Source organism: Cheilinus undulatus, linkage group 13 (assembly GCF_018320785.1).
Source record: "Cheilinus undulatus linkage group 13, ASM1832078v1, whole genome shotgun sequence".
Lineage (NCBI taxonomy): Eukaryota > Metazoa > Chordata > Actinopteri > Labriformes > Labridae > Cheilinus > Cheilinus undulatus.
The window spans coordinates 39,496,303-39,515,013 of record NC_054877.1 but is presented as its reverse complement, the minus strand read 5'-3'; the positions used below and the strand labels follow the sequence as shown (position 1 = coordinate 39,515,013).

The window sequence follows — 18,711 nt, the reverse complement described above, 5'->3', positions numbered from 1 at the left end:
CCACACAGAAACAATCTCAAAATAACGTATTATTATCTTGCATAACTGCTTTACCTCTCTCACTCTACCTGTATTGCCCACAGCTGTGCGCTCCCATCTCTCACTCCCTCTGCTGTTCTCCCTTGTCTCTCTCCCTCTTCAGATAAGTCACTAGTCTTTCAGCCCTGCATAGGATGCAATGTAAAAGGCTCCCCAGTATTAACAAGTCCCATGCTCACATGATATGAGGACTGCTGGACTTAGGGATTGAACTGCTGACCTTCAGGTTAAGAGATGGTGCACACCACTGAGACACAGCCCATTTCTAACTTGGTATTTTAAAGTAAAGCAAGCCTTTTTCTCTTTTGAGCAGTTATTCAATTTCCAGTGCCCCTGTTTCTAGTTTAATGATTTCTTAAGAGTTGCTTTGCTCACAATGCTTGTTAGATTTAGTGAATGTAACTGCACTCAAATGGTTGGGATTAATAAGACCATATAAAAATTTACGTCTGTCAGGTGAGAGCAAAATCTGATAAAATGATCACATTGGTCAGATGGGCTGCTTTTAAGTACCATTTTGCTACAAAGAATTTCCAACTTGAGGTGAACAAGCTGAAAACTTGATCTTCAGCCTTTTCTCCACATGCACTTTTGAAAATGAGAAAACTTCAGAACAGTCTGTCCCTGGAATCATCCTGAGTTGCTCCTTTTCAATCACAGCAGGAGATTATCGCTGTCCCACAGGGAGGGGAGGTTCCCCAGGGGGCCACCCATCCAAGATAGCGGACAAAGCATCAGAGTTCGACAGCATGATGACAGCTTGCCTCTTCAGTTCTACATGTGACTAGATGGATTCACAGTATGAACTAAAGAGTGGAAAAGAACAAACTGGTGGTCACAAGAAAAATGAAAAAAAAAGAAAAGTTGCTTCCTTAGATGCAAAAAGTTCTAAACAGTCACCAGACACAAACGTTATGAACCCCATTCACTCACTCACTTTGGAATTTCCAGTATGCAACCTGCTGCATTCACACATCAGATCATTCAGACATAGGCAGGAATTTTACCAGGTGACTGGCTGGGTTAAGTCCAGTTGAGTCGAGGTGAATAATTCAGCTGATTTCAGGGGAAGTTCCTCAAAAAGTGAACATCAAGTTTTTATGTCTGCTTTTGTCTCTACCTGTTGATGTTGTTGGTTGTTATGTTAAATGTCACTCAGGTTGTGGGGATCTGATGCAATAAAGCAAAGCTACAGTCCTGTTTTAGCTTGTTGTCTTTGTTTGGAAAGATTTGATGCAGAGCTCATAGCATTGAAATCTGAAGTACTCGGCACATCTCCACACTTTAAACGATACACTCTATGCACAAAAGTATTTGGTGGCCTTACTCATACAGCATCAGGGACATTGCATCCAAATACGTTTTTAATATGCAGTCTGCGCCACGTCAGCAGTCTCCACTCTTCTTGGATGGCTTTCCACAAGTTTTTTGAGTGTTTTTGTGGGAAATAGTGCCCGTTCTTTCTGTAGAGCATTTATGAGGTCAGGTACTGATGTTTGACTAGAACTTCTGGCTTGTAATCTCTATTCCAGTTCATTCTAAAGGTGTTTGATGGGGTTGAGGTCAGGGCTCTGTGTTTGCCAGTCAAGTTCTCCCACACCGAACTCATCAAACCATATCTTTATAGTCTTTGTGCACTGGGGCACAGGCATGTTGGAATAGAAAAGGGCCTTTCCCAAACTGTTGCCACTAAGATGGACGCATAGCTTTGTTCAAAATGTCTTGGCACGCTGAATCGTTAATATTACCCTTCACTAAAGATAAGGGGCCAATCCCTGAAATACAGCCCCATACCGTGATCCCTGCTCCACCAAACTTCATAGTTGGCACAAAGCAGTCAGGCAGGTAATGTTCTCCTGGCCTCCACCAAACCCAGACTGCCAAACAGAGAAGCGTTTGTCAGTAATTGATCACCTGGTGTGGAGGCAGTCAATCTCACAAATACTCAATCCTGCAGACCTTCTGTCCAGACCTCTTCCTGTCAGATGAAGGGAGACAAGTCTTTACTGAGCTTAGAGGCTAGCTGATCCCCTTCAATATTTAAAAAAACATAACATTTTGTTATAAACATGCTTTTAACTGAAACTGCGATGCACTATCAACCGAATAACCTTGTGGGGAATCGACCAAGAGATGATGTGCTGTTTATGAATGAGCATGCTCTGCAAAGTGGCTCTTTAATGTCAGCTGCAGTAGCTACCGCCTGTTTGAGTGTCAGTTTCCTTTCCTCCATCCTTTGTCGTGATTTAATGCACATTTAAAAAGCCAAACTGGAACAAAAGAAGAGCCATTTGGGAGCCAAACTAGAGCTGAGACAAATAATTGGATCACAATGAGCGAGGCTGGAGGTTGGTGAGACGGACATCAGCTGTGTAAACACAGACATGACCAATGTTTAAGCTAAACCATGACAAAAATGAGCAGCTCTTTCAGACTTTAAATAGAGGCTATTTTTTAAATTCCTGCTGCCATTTCTCTGTGACCTTTTGCCTGAATATTTCACTACTCTTGGGATACAAAAGTAGCTTGAGAAATAAGAAGGTTTATATTTTCACACTGTGACGCTTGGCATAGTCATAAACAGCCCAAAGCATTTTTGGTAGTGTTTTTCTAAGCAGAAATCACTTCTTTCCCCGCCAAAGGGTGTTTTTTGCCCCCGTGTGATATCCTCTGCAAAGAACCACCGGTTACCAATAAACCTGCTTATCTGGAATGTTGCAGGTATTTTTGAAGCAGCTACAGCTTTCCATGCCATTTCTTGCCCTATACCAATTTTTTGGAACTTTTTGCAGACATCAAATTCAGAAAAAGTGTACATTTGTATAAATTGTATCAGGCTGAACATCAAATATCTTGTTTTGTCAGCACTTCATTGAAAACAAGGTTTTTAAAGAGGATTGGTAAATCATTGTATTCTGTTTGAATTCACATTGAATGCAATGACCCAGCGTTTTTGGAACTGGGGTTGTTAATTATTGCAAAATGCTAACCCTAATACTGAAGCTCACCCAAAAAGTTTTTTGCAGGTGTGTGAGAGTATTAACCTTGCAAAGCAGATATCCCATATCCCATCCCATGCCCATATCATTGTTTTTCACTGACGAATCCACCTTGCAAAGTTCCCATCTGAACCGTTTGGGCCCGGTTAGAAAGTGACAGGACCAATCAGCGACGAGGGGCAATACTTTTAGGTGCAGCAGAGTCGTCACGTAAACAAGCAGCAGCAAGAGCTGGTGCAGTTCTGGAGGAAGAGATTAGCGTGGATGCTGCTAAAGCACCAGTTTTATCAGAACCTGACAACATTTTTTTGTTAAAAGAAGAATAAAGAACAGCATTGAGTTGTTTTCTTTTCAAAAACAACAAAAGTCGAGTGCTTACATGTCTATAGTCGCCATGTTTCTCGTTATTCCTCAGTAGCTGCGCACGCACAGCTCGATAGCGGCTACGTCACGTGTTTTGTTGCTCTGATTGGCCCGTAGAGATGTGACAGACAGAACGTTCATCCAATCACACTCTGAGTTTTTTTCAAAGCCTCTGCCTTTTCTCAAACGTTTCCTATTGAAGCTTTCCTGGGTGGATGTGTGAAACAAATCCATCTGGCGTGTCAGGTTAAGAGAGTATTTGATAAAAAAATAAGCCTGAAAGCTTTAGGAAATAAACATTTAAAAACATTATACATATTTAGCAATGGTAAATGTCATATAAAAATACTCAGCATATCACAGAACCTTTTAAATTTACATTATTGTATAAATTGGCAGCTCCTAACCTGCCTTTCCCTTCATCTCATCTGCTCCACATCATAACCATGTTATGATTGGAAACACATTACTCATAATTCTCTCCTCTAATTCTCTACTGTGCACGAGGCTCCATGTCACAACTGTGTGGGGGGAAACATCCAATTTGTCCAATGCTCACCTGATGATATTTTCAACTCCAGACCCCCGGTGGAATATTTTAGTTAAAAGCAGAGACTGAGCTCGCAGCAACAGATGCAATGCACCAGCAGCCACCAGTATAATTAGGTACCCTTTTAAGAATCTAAATATGATGTCTTTTTTTCCCTCCAAGTTGTGCCAATAAAAGTCATTTTGCGACTCTAAAAAAGCTCTCCCACTTAATTAGCGAAACGCCTTGGCCACAAGTACTACACAGGGAAAACAAGCTCCCTGTGCACTACCAGTCCTCTCGTTGGATTGTCTTTGCAGCGCTGCCGTGTTAAACTCAACAAGAATAAAGTACACATTTGCAAAGCTACAAGGATGACTAACTCAGTAAGTTTTAAAGTCATACCACGCACTTTGAATCCCACTTTGATTGGACTCGTGTACACGAGCAGTGTGCCTCACAAGAGCTCTCCCATTTACATTTTACAGTCCCTGTGGAGGGAGGACAAATGAATATTAATTCCACTATTTCTCATTATCAGGAGGGCATAATCATGATGAATGCTATCCTGTTCAGAGTGAGCCTTTAGGAGGGAAAAAACTAAAAGCTTGCTGGAAATATTGCACATCAGGAAATTAGTCAAAGAAAAAAAGAAAGAAGGGAGAAAAGTGCCTTGTAAAGTGCTATTGAAATAACATTTAATCCTGAACTGAGCTGCTGCATCCTCATACAAATCCACAAAATCCCCAATGGATTGTTTTTCTTTGGTTTTGCTTTTTTTGGTTCTGTATACATAAGAAAACTGACACCATATAAAGTACAAGTGGGGCTTGTTTTTCTATGTTTTATGTGTAAATCTTGGACAAATTCAGAGGTAGACCTAACAATGTGGCTGCTAAGGAGGTTAAAAAAAACAGACTTATACTTAAATATAAACACAGACTCAAGGATGTCAGCCATGGTTTTGAAATAAGTGTTATGAAGCTTATTGATTGCAGTTGCCAAATTGTAAATGTCTCAGATCAACAGCTGGCTAGTCAAGAAGCAGACTGGGTGGAGCTCAGACAGGTGTGAGAAACATCCTGGTTGTTTGCACAGGTATTGATCCAACAAATATATTCAAACCATGAAAATAACATGACTGGTAACAGAATTTACTTACTTAAAGTCAAGTCTAGTCTTTGCAAAAGCCAGAACATGCACCCCTGTCAGCCATGACCCATATTGTGATTAACTATGCATTAAACTTAGCCTAAATATCATACAATTTTACCAATACTAAGATTGATCACTGGAAAATAGCATGTTTAATCCTGCAGTAAAAATTGGTATTTCAATGTGGGATCATATTTAGGTTGTGCAGGTCAGGGTTTTGTTTTTTAAGATTTTTTATTTTTTTATTTTTTTATTTTTTTTGCTTTTATTTGATAGGAGAGCTGAAGAGACACAGGAAACATGGGGATAGATATGGGGTAAGACATGCACCAAATATGTGCCAAGACCGTGAATCCATCCTACGATCAGTACACCAGGACTATAGCCGTTGCCCATGGGTGCCTTTCGCACACACCTAGCAACACTGGTGCCCAGGTTGTTGACTTTTAAATTTTGGTATCCTAGTCCAAACCCTAACCAGAAGTTCAATCTGATTTTATTTTGAAAGTTTTAGCATTTCTTTTTATTCTGTGTCTCATTGTAGTGGTCTGCAAAGTGGGTCATCTGAGATCTGTGGTCTACAGCCCGATTGTGCTGGATCTCAACTTGTATTTGGAACCAACCTCAACTGGACACTCAGGGGAATACCATTTTTTTTAAATGTTGGCTTAATTTTTAGTGCCTGAGCTTGGAGGTAATCACATGGCAAACTCCTGGGCTAAACTTCAAGGCAAGAAAGGGCTCAATAGTTCAGTTTAAGAGCAGCTATTGTCTAGTGTAGTGGTAATATTGCATGCCCAATATACAGAGACAATAGTCCTGAAGGGGTCTGAGGGGGTTTGGCTGTATCCAAACCAGGACATCTAAATAAATGCTAAACGTATCTGCAGAATCAATCATCTAAATAGTCTGATGCAAGGTTTGAATATCCTTCCATTCAAAAATATATTAAGCCTAAGAGTTACACAATAAGTACAAAAACCCTGAAACGTATGGATCTGGCCCAATGTTGATGATTTGAATATGATTTGATTGGCTAGAGCAGCAGTTCCCAAATGGTGTGGCAAGGCACACCAGTAAATCTAGGCATGCTGTAGAAACTGTATGACTAAACATTATAATTACAGCCACACAAAAACTAAAGAAGCTCTTACGTGTTTTAAAGAGGCTATTTTGTAAGGACATGGATATCGCATGACTTTAGATTTTGGATTGATCTTGTCTGTGCTGTAGGCAAAAAAGGTTTGAAAAGATGTTGTAGATGTAGATGTTCAACAAGATACTGAGAATACATCTATTGTTGCTTCAATGCTGTTCCTGTAATCATCAGGTGTTTTTGACTTTCAACATCACACCTTCCTCAAGCTTACAAAGCTGGGGTTGATCAGATCCCTGCTGGTGGTCAGATGGATATCTATGCTGCCTCCATAGCTCTTGTCTTTTAGCTTCCACCTTTTCTGCTGCATCGAAGTTGCTGAGAATGGCTCTCCTACTCCTCTCCATCAAAGCCTAAGCAGGTGTAAACTTTGGCCAGAGAGAATTGGCTGCCAATCTTCTGCAACTGACCTCCACTGGGAATAATCTCCATCCAGCTCATTGGCAGTCACTAACCAGCCCTGCAATTTTGGAGAGCTTTCTTTCAGAGGCTTCTTCCAAGTGATCGTCCCACATGGACTGTTGGCTAAAACAACACAACTCGCCTGGTGGACTTGGATACAAGAAATATGTGTGGTCATAAGGTGATGGCAACAGTATGGCTGAGGGAAGCTCATCTGTCAATCAAGGTACATCAACATTTGCCATTGTCTTGCAGACATAATGATGCCTGTATATGCTGTTTTAGTGAGACCTAGCTCTTCTCTGACCAAAAAAAATGGTCTTCTTGACACTGGAAACTCATCATCCACTCAACTTTTTATTGATAGCTTGGGTGATGGTCATCAGGGACTGATCTGTTGATGTGCAATTCACATATTTACAGAAAAAGTCCTTACACTTTATTTTATTGGCCCTATTTGACCCTTTATTCAAAGCATTCCTGTCTGCAGTGACACAGAAGGCCACATCACAGCCTCTCCATCTCTCTTTCTCTCCATTAAGAGCCATTCAGGCCATCTCCTGCATGATCTAAGTGTTAAGAAATGGTCAGTTTGACAAAACATGATGTAACAAGGGAACAACCTGCCATTGGCTGTCAACGGCCATCACAAAGCATTTGGAAAAACAATAAAGTGGGTTAGAATGCAAAGCTAGTGGCAGAAATGATTGAAAATTGACTAAAGATAAGATAAAAAGACAGCCAATGTCAGATTTCCTGGTGTGGATTTGATCTTTAAACACCCTTGAAAGTCAACCGAGCTCCAGGCTCACTAGAAAAGTTTCTGTATGGGCGGTTTAGAGCATTCCCCATATTTCTCCTCCATTCTCAGCCCTGTGTCTGTTTCTAAGATACCTTGAAAAAAGGAAAGAATTATGGAGGGCAGCAAGAGGAAAAAAGTAAGAGGCTGATTTTTGGTTATAAAGTTGAATAACTTTGAAAAACACTCTTCATGTCACAGACAACAGCATCTGTCTCAAAGGGTTAATAACATGGTAAGGCAGCTTTTTGAGGTGTATTTGAACAGTTAGGGGTTTCTTTGAAAGAGTGTTGTGCAGAGGCACACATAGCAGGCAGAAAGAAAGGCCAAGTCAGCATTCAAAACAAACCCTGTACTTTCCTGCACGTTTGTGTAGAGGTGTTAATGTATTACAAAGTTCTTTAGGTTGAAACCGCAACACAATCGGGAAACAGCATTGTATTTCCCTGTATCACTTCTTTGTTTGTCACTTGTGGTGCTCCATCTCTGTATTTGAGAGCTGTTTTTCCTCTCCACTTAAAGCAACCTATGCTTGAAAATCTGTCTCTCTGTCTGCTAGTTTGTACGAACATTCGTACTTCTTGATATGATCAAGCAGAAAGAAAACAGGTGTTGTATTGTTTAGTGCATGTTGTATTGAAAAAGAACCAAAGTATAAAAAATGTTGATTATCTTAGCTAATTGTTTGTTGGGTGATTGCTGGTGGGAAAAAAGTAAACGTTAAATATAATCAGTTATAATTCATGCAAATAGCGGTGTGGCTACCTTGAGCTCATAGCTGTCACCATCTTAGCAAGTGTTGTCACGAGGTTGAACCTCCTGTCCATGTTTGTATTTGAGGTACCTTTTGGGTTTCTCCAACCAGACATGAGAAAATGTGGCTGTTGTTGCCATTGTACTAACTACCCATAGTCTCCAGATTTATGTAAAGCAAACTAGATAAATGTTAGCCCTCACAAGCCAGAAGTCCCTACAGTTATCTCACTCCTTATTCAATTTTTTTTTTTTTTTGTTCAGGACATTTTTTGGGTCTAAGTATATTTGCGTTTTCACCACGTAACATTGCAGTCTCCATCCTCTGCTCTCTATCCGTCTGCAACAGACAATCACGGTTACATTTGTATTTTAATGAGACACTAAAGTGACTTATCAAGATGTATCTGAACAGTTAAGGGTTTCTGTGACAGAGTGTAGTTCAGAGACACACAGTAGACAGAAAGAAATGTCAAAACAACGACAATCAGAACAAACCCTGTACCTTCCTGCACATTTGTGTGGAGGTGTCGATGTGTTTTTAAGTTCTTTGGAGTGGAAATCTCATTGTTACTGTCACTAGCACTCACTTTCTTTTTTCATTGCTAAGTTTTCTCTCTCCACTCACAGCAACATATGGTTAAAAATGTGGCTCTGTGTCTGCTAATTTTTACTAACGTCAGTACTTTCCGTTACTATCAAAGCAGAAATTTTGACAGCCTTAGCTCACTATTTGTTGGAAAATTTGTGAACTGCAGCCTGTCTTGACTTGGTGCTTTAAAATATATATCTAAAAAAGCTTTTCATTTAAATTAAAAGTTGAATTTAAAATAAATAATACAATTTGCATAGCCAGTGGTGTGGCTAGCTTGAGTGCCTACCTGTTAACAAAGTGCTGTCTTAATAAGTTTTGTCACTAACTTTAACATCCCATCCATGTTTGTGTTGTCTATACCTTTAAAAGGTCTCCACCCAAGCATCAGAAAACGTGGCTGTTGTAGCTACTAATAACTACCCATAAAGTCTTTGCTCTTGCCTAATATAGAGTGATTTTTTTTGGGTAAATGTTAGCAATCCTGCCTTTGTGCTCATCATACCTTGCTTGCTAGCTTGTCAGATTTTTGCTATATAATGATCCATTTTTGGAGGTCACTGCATGTGACTCAGGATTGTTGTAATAAGTGATAATCCTAGTAGCTTATTCCACTCTCCATATTACAAAAGCACATCTCCCTCTACTTCAGATAAATATTCCAAATCCCTCTGTGCTATAAATTGTCCTCAAAGACTTTAATACCTGATGCCTGTGCTAGCTACCACCCAAACTGTATCTGCAACTTTGTGCTCAATCTGCTGTGTTAAGAACGCGCTTAGCCTTCAATTGAAGAGAAACCTTGAGCAAAGCCAAGGAGCTCACGAGAGTGGGAGACATTAAGAGTCAGATAAAAGCAACAAAAGGCTTTAATGCAGAGAGAAGATTAGCGAGAGTGGGATAAACAAATAAGGAGAGCACGCATGGGAAGAGAAGCAACAAAGTTAAAAAGATACAGTGCAGGGATGAGGGGGGAGATTGGCATCTAAGTCTCCACCTTTTTTGTGCTCTTTTAGTGGGTAAGAAAAGAGGGAAATGAGCTGAGTTAAGGAGAGAGAAAGATGGATGAGAGATGAGAATCACACTGAGCTAAACTGGATAAGGGCTGATTACAGCGTCGATGAATGCTGGGTCAGGTTGTTGCCTTAATCAGCGCTGGATTTGCCGGCTGCAGGGTGTGTATTAATAAAGTACAGCTTGAGGTTTAAGCTCTGGATGGTCCGTGCGACTAAAATAAGACACGAAGGGAGCTGGGTGCTAGTCATTAGCATGCATGCAACAAAGCGTGAGAAATCACGTTAATCGCAGGGAATGCTAATGACAGTGATTGGCATAATCACAGCAACACAAGCAGAGAGGGTGTAACAGCGGGAGGTCATCCATTTCTCTAGTTATTAGTCTTTTGTTTTATTCCGCCCCTGCAGTGAAAACACACAAAAAATGATGACACTTTGTCTCCCGTCCTGCTGCTAATGGTGAAAGTTATGGCACAAGATCATTAATCCTGATGATTAGCAAATATTGAGCACTTGTATTCTAATTTCAAAGTCTTTATCATCCCTGAAACTGACAGATCACAGTCATTGCTGCTCTCTAGTTAGAGCCTTATTCACACTAATGCTTATTTCTACTCTATTTCATGGCTTTTTTGGTCTTTTTAATGTGTCAAAGTCATATCATATGGTGTTATAGCCTGTATACATGCTGACATTTGTTTGTCTATAACGTTCTTAGGCCTCTGCTTCCAGCTTGGACTAAGACATTGAAAACCATTCTTTTGATGACAACATACTTATCCTGGTTCAATAACAGTACAAGAAAATAGAAAATAATGTAAAACTGTTTTTGTTTGTTTCCACCCCTGCAGGTGTGTCAGTTGTAAAATATAATGGTAATGGACTTGAGCTTTTATTAGTGCCTTTCTAGTCATCTAACTACTACAAGTGCTTTTTGCACCACAGGTCTGACTGATCTGTTTACACACATTAATTCCCACACTGATAGCGAAGGCTGCTGTGCTATGACGCGAACCTTGCAAAGCTGATGGATTAGCCAGATCCCATGTCTGTCATCAAGCAGATCCATCTTGCAAAGCTTCAATCTGGAATGACATTCGAAGTTCGAGAACAGATCGGATCAATCAGCGTCATTTGAGGATAATGAGGCGGTGGCTATGGTTGAGGTTTAGCTGTAGCAATTAGATATAGTATAGCAGCAGTTTATCACAACTGGATCAAATTTTTTAATCAAAAGAAGAGCAAAGATGGCTAAACGTGGCAACAAAGATGTTTTAGCATGTCTCCCGAGTAGGGTTGCCACCCATCCTTTAAAATACAGTATCGTCCTGTATTTGACAGTTAAATGCAGCGTCCTGTTTTGAGTCAATACAGGACGCCAGTTGTTCTGTATTTTTTGTCCCTCACATACTACTTTGCCACTGATTTGTTGATACTTGTTGCATTTATACATTTTTTGAGGCAGAGGTGTTTTGCTCTACACATCATGCAGACATTCAAGTGCCAATATTTTGTAGAATAATTGACAAAATTCCTACTTTCCTTGTTTTTGTATATTTTTGACTTCAAAATAAATCCATAAAATCATCACTCCCTTCATTACAGTTCATATCAAATTTTGAATATAGGACAAAAAATTTGCAATAAGACATTTTTGTTAGATCGATTTGAATTTTGGGGGAAAATTAGCTAGGAAATTTGTAGATATTTTTGCAGAATTTGAGAGATGTAATTTGAAATTTTTAGGAATTTGAATTTGAATTTCTTTGGAAATTAGTTTTGAAAATTGTAGGTATTTTAGGGAAGTAGTTAACAGTTAGGGAAGTAGTAGTTATTTGTAAATTTTGGGAAGTTTGATTCAAATTTCTGGCAGAATTAGGTTTGAAACTTTTTCAATTTATCTGGGTGGGATTTGCTTTGATTTTTTTTTTCATTCTTATTAAAATTTGAGGAATTTATTTGTACATTTTTGGGATGCTGATTTGATTTTTTTGGGTAGGGGGCACTTTTAAAAATCTTAGTTATTCTCTAAGAAATTTTGAACATTTATTTGTAAATTTTGGGTGATTCTATATAAATTTCTGGGGGAAATAGCTATGTGTGTTATAATATAGAATGGTTTATAAGATGAGGAACCTGAAGAATAATCACATGTTAAATTGGAATCACAATATTGGATGAAAAAAATTGCAATTAGATTATTCTCTCAAATCGTTCAGCCCTATTAAAAACACTCCAAAAAATAAACAATGGCCTCCACAACAAAACTCAAAGAGTGGTAGTCATGGTACAGGCAGCCCATTCCTCCAGCCTGTGATGGCTGTGGCCCCGAGGATTGTGGGGCGTCCTTTATTTATATGCTCAAAAGGTGGCAACCCTACTCCTGACCCGCTTTGCAATAGTTATGGGTGGGGTTTAGTTGTACTGGAAGCCGGTATATACAAAAACTGCTGGTTAAGCGATGAGCTCAGATGATGCTCAAACAGCTATATTTATAACACCTGGGTAGCATTTCTTTGTTGAATGAAAAGCAAAGAACCACACTGAAAGCCTTTATAGCCGTACAAGATGTTTTTACTCTACTCCTGTCTGGCCTTGGCATGAGTTTTATCCACCAACAAGCTCCACTGTTAGTAAGCTGTGACAGCAGCTGCCTATCAAGCTCAGGTTACTTATCAGAGCTGTGCATGACTTCTCCCCAATTTGTTCTTGTTGCTCTGATTGGCCCATATATGTGAAAGACAGAACTTTCATCCAGTCGTCCTCTGAGAATTTTTGAAAATGCATGCCCTTTGCAATCGCTTTCTATGGGAGGTAACCCAGGTGAATGGAGAGGAGTCTCTCTGCAGACCACAGATCTCAGACACCACCTCTTGTAGACACTACTGTGAAGCGTTGCCTCTGTCAGAACTGACATGACATAATTTGCCGGTACAAAGTATTTCTAGTTTTAGATTCTTTTTGCAACTTTATTCATAAACAAAGTCTGGCAGTTACATTCACAACCTGTTTTAGACTAAAATCTTATTGTTGGACAGACATTCAGACATTCAAAACCTACGATTTCCCCACTGTGCTTATTAAGGTAAAAATAAATAATCCAATCTGACCAGTCCATAACGTTTGCATAAATTAGCAAATATTGAGCAGAATTTTAACATCTTGATCATTGCTTTTTGAAGCAGGAACTGACAGATCCTGTATCATTACTGCTCTCCAGCTGCTGCTATGTTGAAATCATTGCTTCTTTATCTAGAAACCTGCAGCTTTCCTATGTTTTTAAATGGATTTTTGTGCTAGCACTGCAGTAACAAATGGACTGCAGGTTGCATTCCCGGTGGTATGTTGTTGCTGTATCCACAATCAAGGCAATTAACCTGTATACGTCTGCAGGGATCTCCAGCTGTGTGCTAGCCTGAGTTTAACACTGTAACCTACCAAAGTCTAGCTGGTAGAGGGCATCTGTTCGACAAATCAGCAAAGCTACAGTATGTAATCACGTTTCACACCACGCTAATCACTTCAGCCTAATTTATCACCGCTATGAAAACAATCTGCGGCACTATTAGGAAAGAGCAGACGAGGAGGAGGCGGGGGAGGAGGAGATGGAGGGACAGAGAGAGTGAGGGGGAGGAAAAGCTCAGAGAACAGGGAGACAGAGGAGAAGAAAGGAAGGGAAAATAGAGAAAGCAACATGTCCAAAAAGGGCTCGGATTCGTCTAAAGCTCACTAATTCAATCTTGGAAATCCGGCGGAGTGACTGAGCCGTCCCCCTTTGCCCTCCTCCCTCCCTCTGCTCCCCCACCCAGGCCTCATCTTCAGAGCTCTAAGAGTGCCTAATCCGGCTTCTGATAGCGAGGAGGGAGACATCAACACCATACAGGGGTGGAGAGGGAGCACGATGAGTGGCAGAAGATGGAAGGCTGTAGAACAGAGAGCGGGGTAGGACGGGACAGAGAAAGACAAGAGAGAATAACACAGGATTGTGTGGCAATTGAACTCAGTCTGTTGGTCGCATCAAATTCCTCTTTAATTAAAAGTCTAAATCCTCCTCACTTTAAAGCCCTTACTTTATAATTACCACTCTGATCTCCCCCTCCTCATCATCCTCTCACTCCAAAAGAAAAACAATTAAAAACTTTTGCGATTTTTACTTCAAAACCCATTAATTAAAAATCGCCAATGAACAATGGTGCAATATTGAAGCAGACCCCCACTCTGCTCATTAGCCGCTGGTTAATTGATCCTAACAGCAATGTTTACCAAAGGGACTCTTAAGACGAAAACATTATCACTTTACCTCGTCTAATTGCAGTCTTTAAAGGAGGGGGGGCCGGGAGGGAATATCTGGATGTTTGAGATCACAGGAAAGTGGATCTTCAAGGCTCCTCTGTGGTTTGGTCTCAGAGGGGTTCAGTCATTTTATAGATCTTATGAAAGGTTACAGGGTATTCGATACTGCAGTGCTTCCCAAAGTGTGGGTATTCTGGTGGGGCTCAGAGGTACGGTGGGTGGGCTGTTTACAATAACTAAAAATGAAAGAAATCTAAAGAAATAAAATCACGTTTTAAATGATCATAAAGTGCTTGATTTCATGTTAGAAGTTACAAAACACAGTCAGAAGATTTAACTCATGACACCGGTGTCATGGTTTAACTGGTGTTGGACTAACTGGTGACCCTTCATTAAACATTCTATGAAGCACCCACTTCCCTATTTAAATAATAAATCTGTGTTATCAGTGAAATACAACCCAAATTCTCAGAAAATTAGGACACTGTGTAAAATGCATATAAAGAAAGAATGCAATCCTTTTCAAATCTTATAAACCCGTATTATTTAGAATTGAACTAAAAATTATTGGATGTTGAAACTTTTACCATTCCATGGAAAATATCAGCTCATTTGAATTTGATGCCAGCAACACATCTCAAAAAAGTAGGGACAGTGCAACAAAAGAAAGTAAGTGGGACTACTGAAGAACAGCTGGAGGAGCATTTTCCAACTAATTCAGTTGATCGACAAGAGATCAGGAACAAGACTGGGTGTAAAAGGAGCATTTTAGAGAGGAAGGGTCTCTCAAAAGTTACATTGGGCAAAGGTTCACCAATATGTGAAAAACTGTCAAAAATTTTTCTTCAAATTAAAATTACTTGAATATCCCAGCATCAACACCGTCAAAAGATTCAGAGAATCTGGAGAAAACGCTGTACAGAAGGGTCAAGGTCAAAGGTCAGCACTAGACGCTTGTGGTCTTCCATCCTTCAGGCAGCTCTGCATTTAAACAGGTATGATTCTGTGCTGTAAATCACTGCATGGGCTCAGGAACACATACACTAATTGTTGTTTGAAAACCGTGCCATCCACAAATGAAAGGTAAAACTGTGTCATGCAAAGAAGAAGCCATATGTGAACATGATCCAGCAATGCTGCCATCTTCTCTGGGCCAAAGCTCATTTAAAATGGACTGAGGCAAAATGGAAAACTGCTCTGTGGTCAGATAACTAATAATTTGAAATTCTTTTTGTAAACCACTGACGCCGTGTCCTGCAAACTAAAGAGGAGAGGTACCATTCAGCTTATCAGTGTAAAGTTCAGTGTACAGAGTGCATCTCTGATGGTCAGCTTACACATCTGGAAAGGCATTATTAATGCTGAAAAGTACATAGAAGTTTTAGAGCAACATATGCTCCCATCCAGACAACGTCTCTTCCAGGGCAGGCCTTGACTATTTTAGCAAGACAATGCTAAACCACATACCACATCCATTACAACAGCGTGGCTTCACAGTAGAAGAGTCTGGGTGCTGAGTGCAGTCCAGTAATGTTAATGTACATGAAAGCAAAGCATCGTCATTGGCATTCACTTTTAATAAAATATGATTAAAAGTGAACGTCTAAGTCTCATGTTATAGTTGCACAAGCATTTAGGCCCAAGAAGACTTTCAGGTCTCACACTGAGTCGTAGTGTACTGAAGTTTGGGAATACTGCGATATCACAAACCTAGATAATTAAGCCTAAGAATTAAACATATTGCAGCAGATGCAATAATTTCCGGTGGTCGGATATCATCGTGAGGACCTGCCCTCCGCCCTGGCCGGACGCCGCTCATCCATCAAAACTCCATTACCCAAGATCCATCAAAACAGCTCCTAACAGCAGAGACTTCTATTTTTCAGAGGACCATAAATACACTCACAACCTCCTCAGTATTAACTTTCTCCTGGCCCCCTTCCTCAAAACAATTTCGACTTATATTTCCTCCTGACTTGGTCTCCCCATCGCCCTCACCTCAGGTCGGGGGCCGGCTAATGAAAGGCGGCTCTCGGAGGAACACGGGTGAGACGTATCATGGTGTCTCTCAGCCATCGCACCGTGAAGCCGGATATAAAAAATTCAGGGCAGCTGCTGCTTCTGTTGCCACCAGAGAGCTTCTCTCTGTTTTAAAACCACCTGAGGTGCAGAATGATGCTGCTGTCTGTCTTTTTCACTCTTCTTTTACTTTCATGCTTCCTTCAGTTAGAGGCATTATCACTCTCTTATCAATATTCAAACCTCTACCTCTGGCCTGTCCTGTCCTGCTTTCTCTGTCATTTCATCAAGGCACAATTCTTCTTATTCTTACAACCTCATTTCCATTTTTCTTCTCTTTTTCTCCTTCATGCTTTTTCGATATCAGGCAGAGTATAATTTGACCCTGATTAATAAATCCCCTCACCCACAAAGGAGCGGAAACAAGGTGCAGATGCAAAAAATTGATTTCCCCTGTTAGAGTTTTTTTTTCCCCTGTCTTTTTAATGGCAGCAGAGGGAGAAGCAGTATCGGAGAAAGCCTGTTGAGTTATTAACATGAGTGATGATGTCGTTAGCGTGATCCCTGGACCCGTCTCATCGCGTTGTTAGCATGTTTGCGGCGCGCCATGACAATTTGATTAGCAGCTTTGGATTTGGAGGCATTACGCCACTAAATCAAATCTGTCAAAAAAGGGCAAGGCACAGATTGACTGCCATCTCATGTTGACTCACAAATTCACAATGATGTGAAGAGCCATGAATACACTCCGACACTAATCCATACAGCACAAACGCTGCTAATATGCAGACGAAATCAGCACATTTTCATTGTTATTTTGCTAAAACTTTACATGAGGTGCACAAAAAATGCTATCATTAAAAGGTTAAGATTGTGTATTCCATCATTACACATCACTTAGTAAATAGTAAATATGCTGGAAAATGCTTTTTCAGTCATCTGACTACTCAGAGCTCTTTCACACTCCAGGTCACACCTACTCATACCAATTCACTCCCCATTCACACACTGATGGCAGAGGTTGCTGTGGAAAACTGGCCATCAGGATTAGTTAATCCCATTTCTGTGCATCCATAACATTTAAACGCCACCCACAAAGCAGTGGGAGCAAATGGGGATTAAGTGTCTTGCCCAGGGACACGTATGACTGCAGGAGCTGAATCAAAACCATCCATCTGCACACCCATGGTTGATGTGTAAACATGCAACTGCAACTGCAAAAAAAAAAAAGAAAAAAGATAAGGACAAAAACACTTCTTACCAGACTCAAGCAGGATCTAGTCATCTCGATCAGTGGTTCTCAAATGGCAGGTCAAGACTCACAAATGAGTTGTGAAGCTGTTTTGAGAAGGGTCCCAGATGTAAACCTGGAAATAAAACAAAACAGATTAAATTAAATAAATAAAGCAATAAATGGATAAAAAAAAATAAATAAGAGGCAAAACGTGAAGCCCTAAGCAGGCATACATATGTATTTTATTTCACTAAATCTGTCTGTAATAACAATTGACTCATTTACTGTCTGTCTTGGGAAAACAAAGCTGATATCACCTTTAAAAGTTGTTAATTTCTCAAAATGTCTAGAAAACAACCAAAATTGAATTGTTATGACAGGAAAATGCAGCACAATAAAATGTATGCATGCATGTTCTCCCAGGCCTCTGTTAAATGTGCTTTCTCGCCCTCAGATGGTGTAAAATAAGTAGTTACTCAGGATGTTTGTGACCAAAAATGGCCGCATACATAAATAACAATACAAATTATATACATCGTTTTTTCTCCAACTGTTTCTGCATTTTTTCAGCTATCTGCCTGGAATGATTTACAAGAAGAGCTTAAACTCAGTGAACTGATCTCATTGGACACTTTTAAGAGAAAAATGAAAGACTTGGAGGCAGACACATCTGGATGCAAATGCTTTGATCAATTCTTAATTCTGGCTGATTCTGGTAAATAGCTGCTGCTTAAATTCTTGTGTGTATGTTTTTTTTCTGCATATGGAATACATATCTTGTGTTATGTTGTATGACTGTTTTTATGTGTGTCTGAAACTCTGTTCACCGCCGCTGTCTTGGCCAGGACACTCTTGAAAAGAGATTTTTAATCTCAATGAGGTTTTCTCCTGACGGAATAAAGCTTAAATAAATAAATTGATCCATTTTGTGAATTTAACCCTTTTAATTGCAATTTGTGTGCAAAAACCCTGAAGATTGTTGCGTAAAAATATACAAATGAAATGTTTTTCATATCACTGGCACTGGGCAAAAAAAGAAAACAAAACTTCTATCTCAGTTCTTCATGCATTTATATTTTTTTCATAAATCAGTGCCATTGGTCACTGTCAGTGGGTATTAACAAATCATAAAGCTATAACTTTGGCCATTTAGAGTTATTAATCTATTTGCTGTAACTCAAATGCTCTAAGAAGGCCTTCTGTGGTAAAATGCCTTACTTCTTATGCATATTTGCAGTAACAGAACAACTTTCCATGCAAATTACTAATCAAATCTATATGCTGCTAGTATTTAATCTATTCACTGTAACTCGTATGCTGTAAGAAGGCTTTCTGTGGTAAAATGTCCCACTTATTATGCAT

General features: G+C 39.8%; 1 protein-coding gene across 1 annotated transcript in view; it reads right to left on the bottom strand.

Moving 5' to 3' along the window:
* Positions 1-18,711, bottom strand: part of LOC121520241 — a 389,305-nt gene that overhangs the window by 283,314 nt on the left and 87,280 nt on the right. Inside the window, exon 2 of the mRNA XM_041803615.1 lies at positions 17,377-17,482. The gene's annotated coding sequence lies outside the window, so the exon portion shown is untranslated. The remainder of the gene's footprint in view (positions 1-17,376; positions 17,483-18,711) is intronic.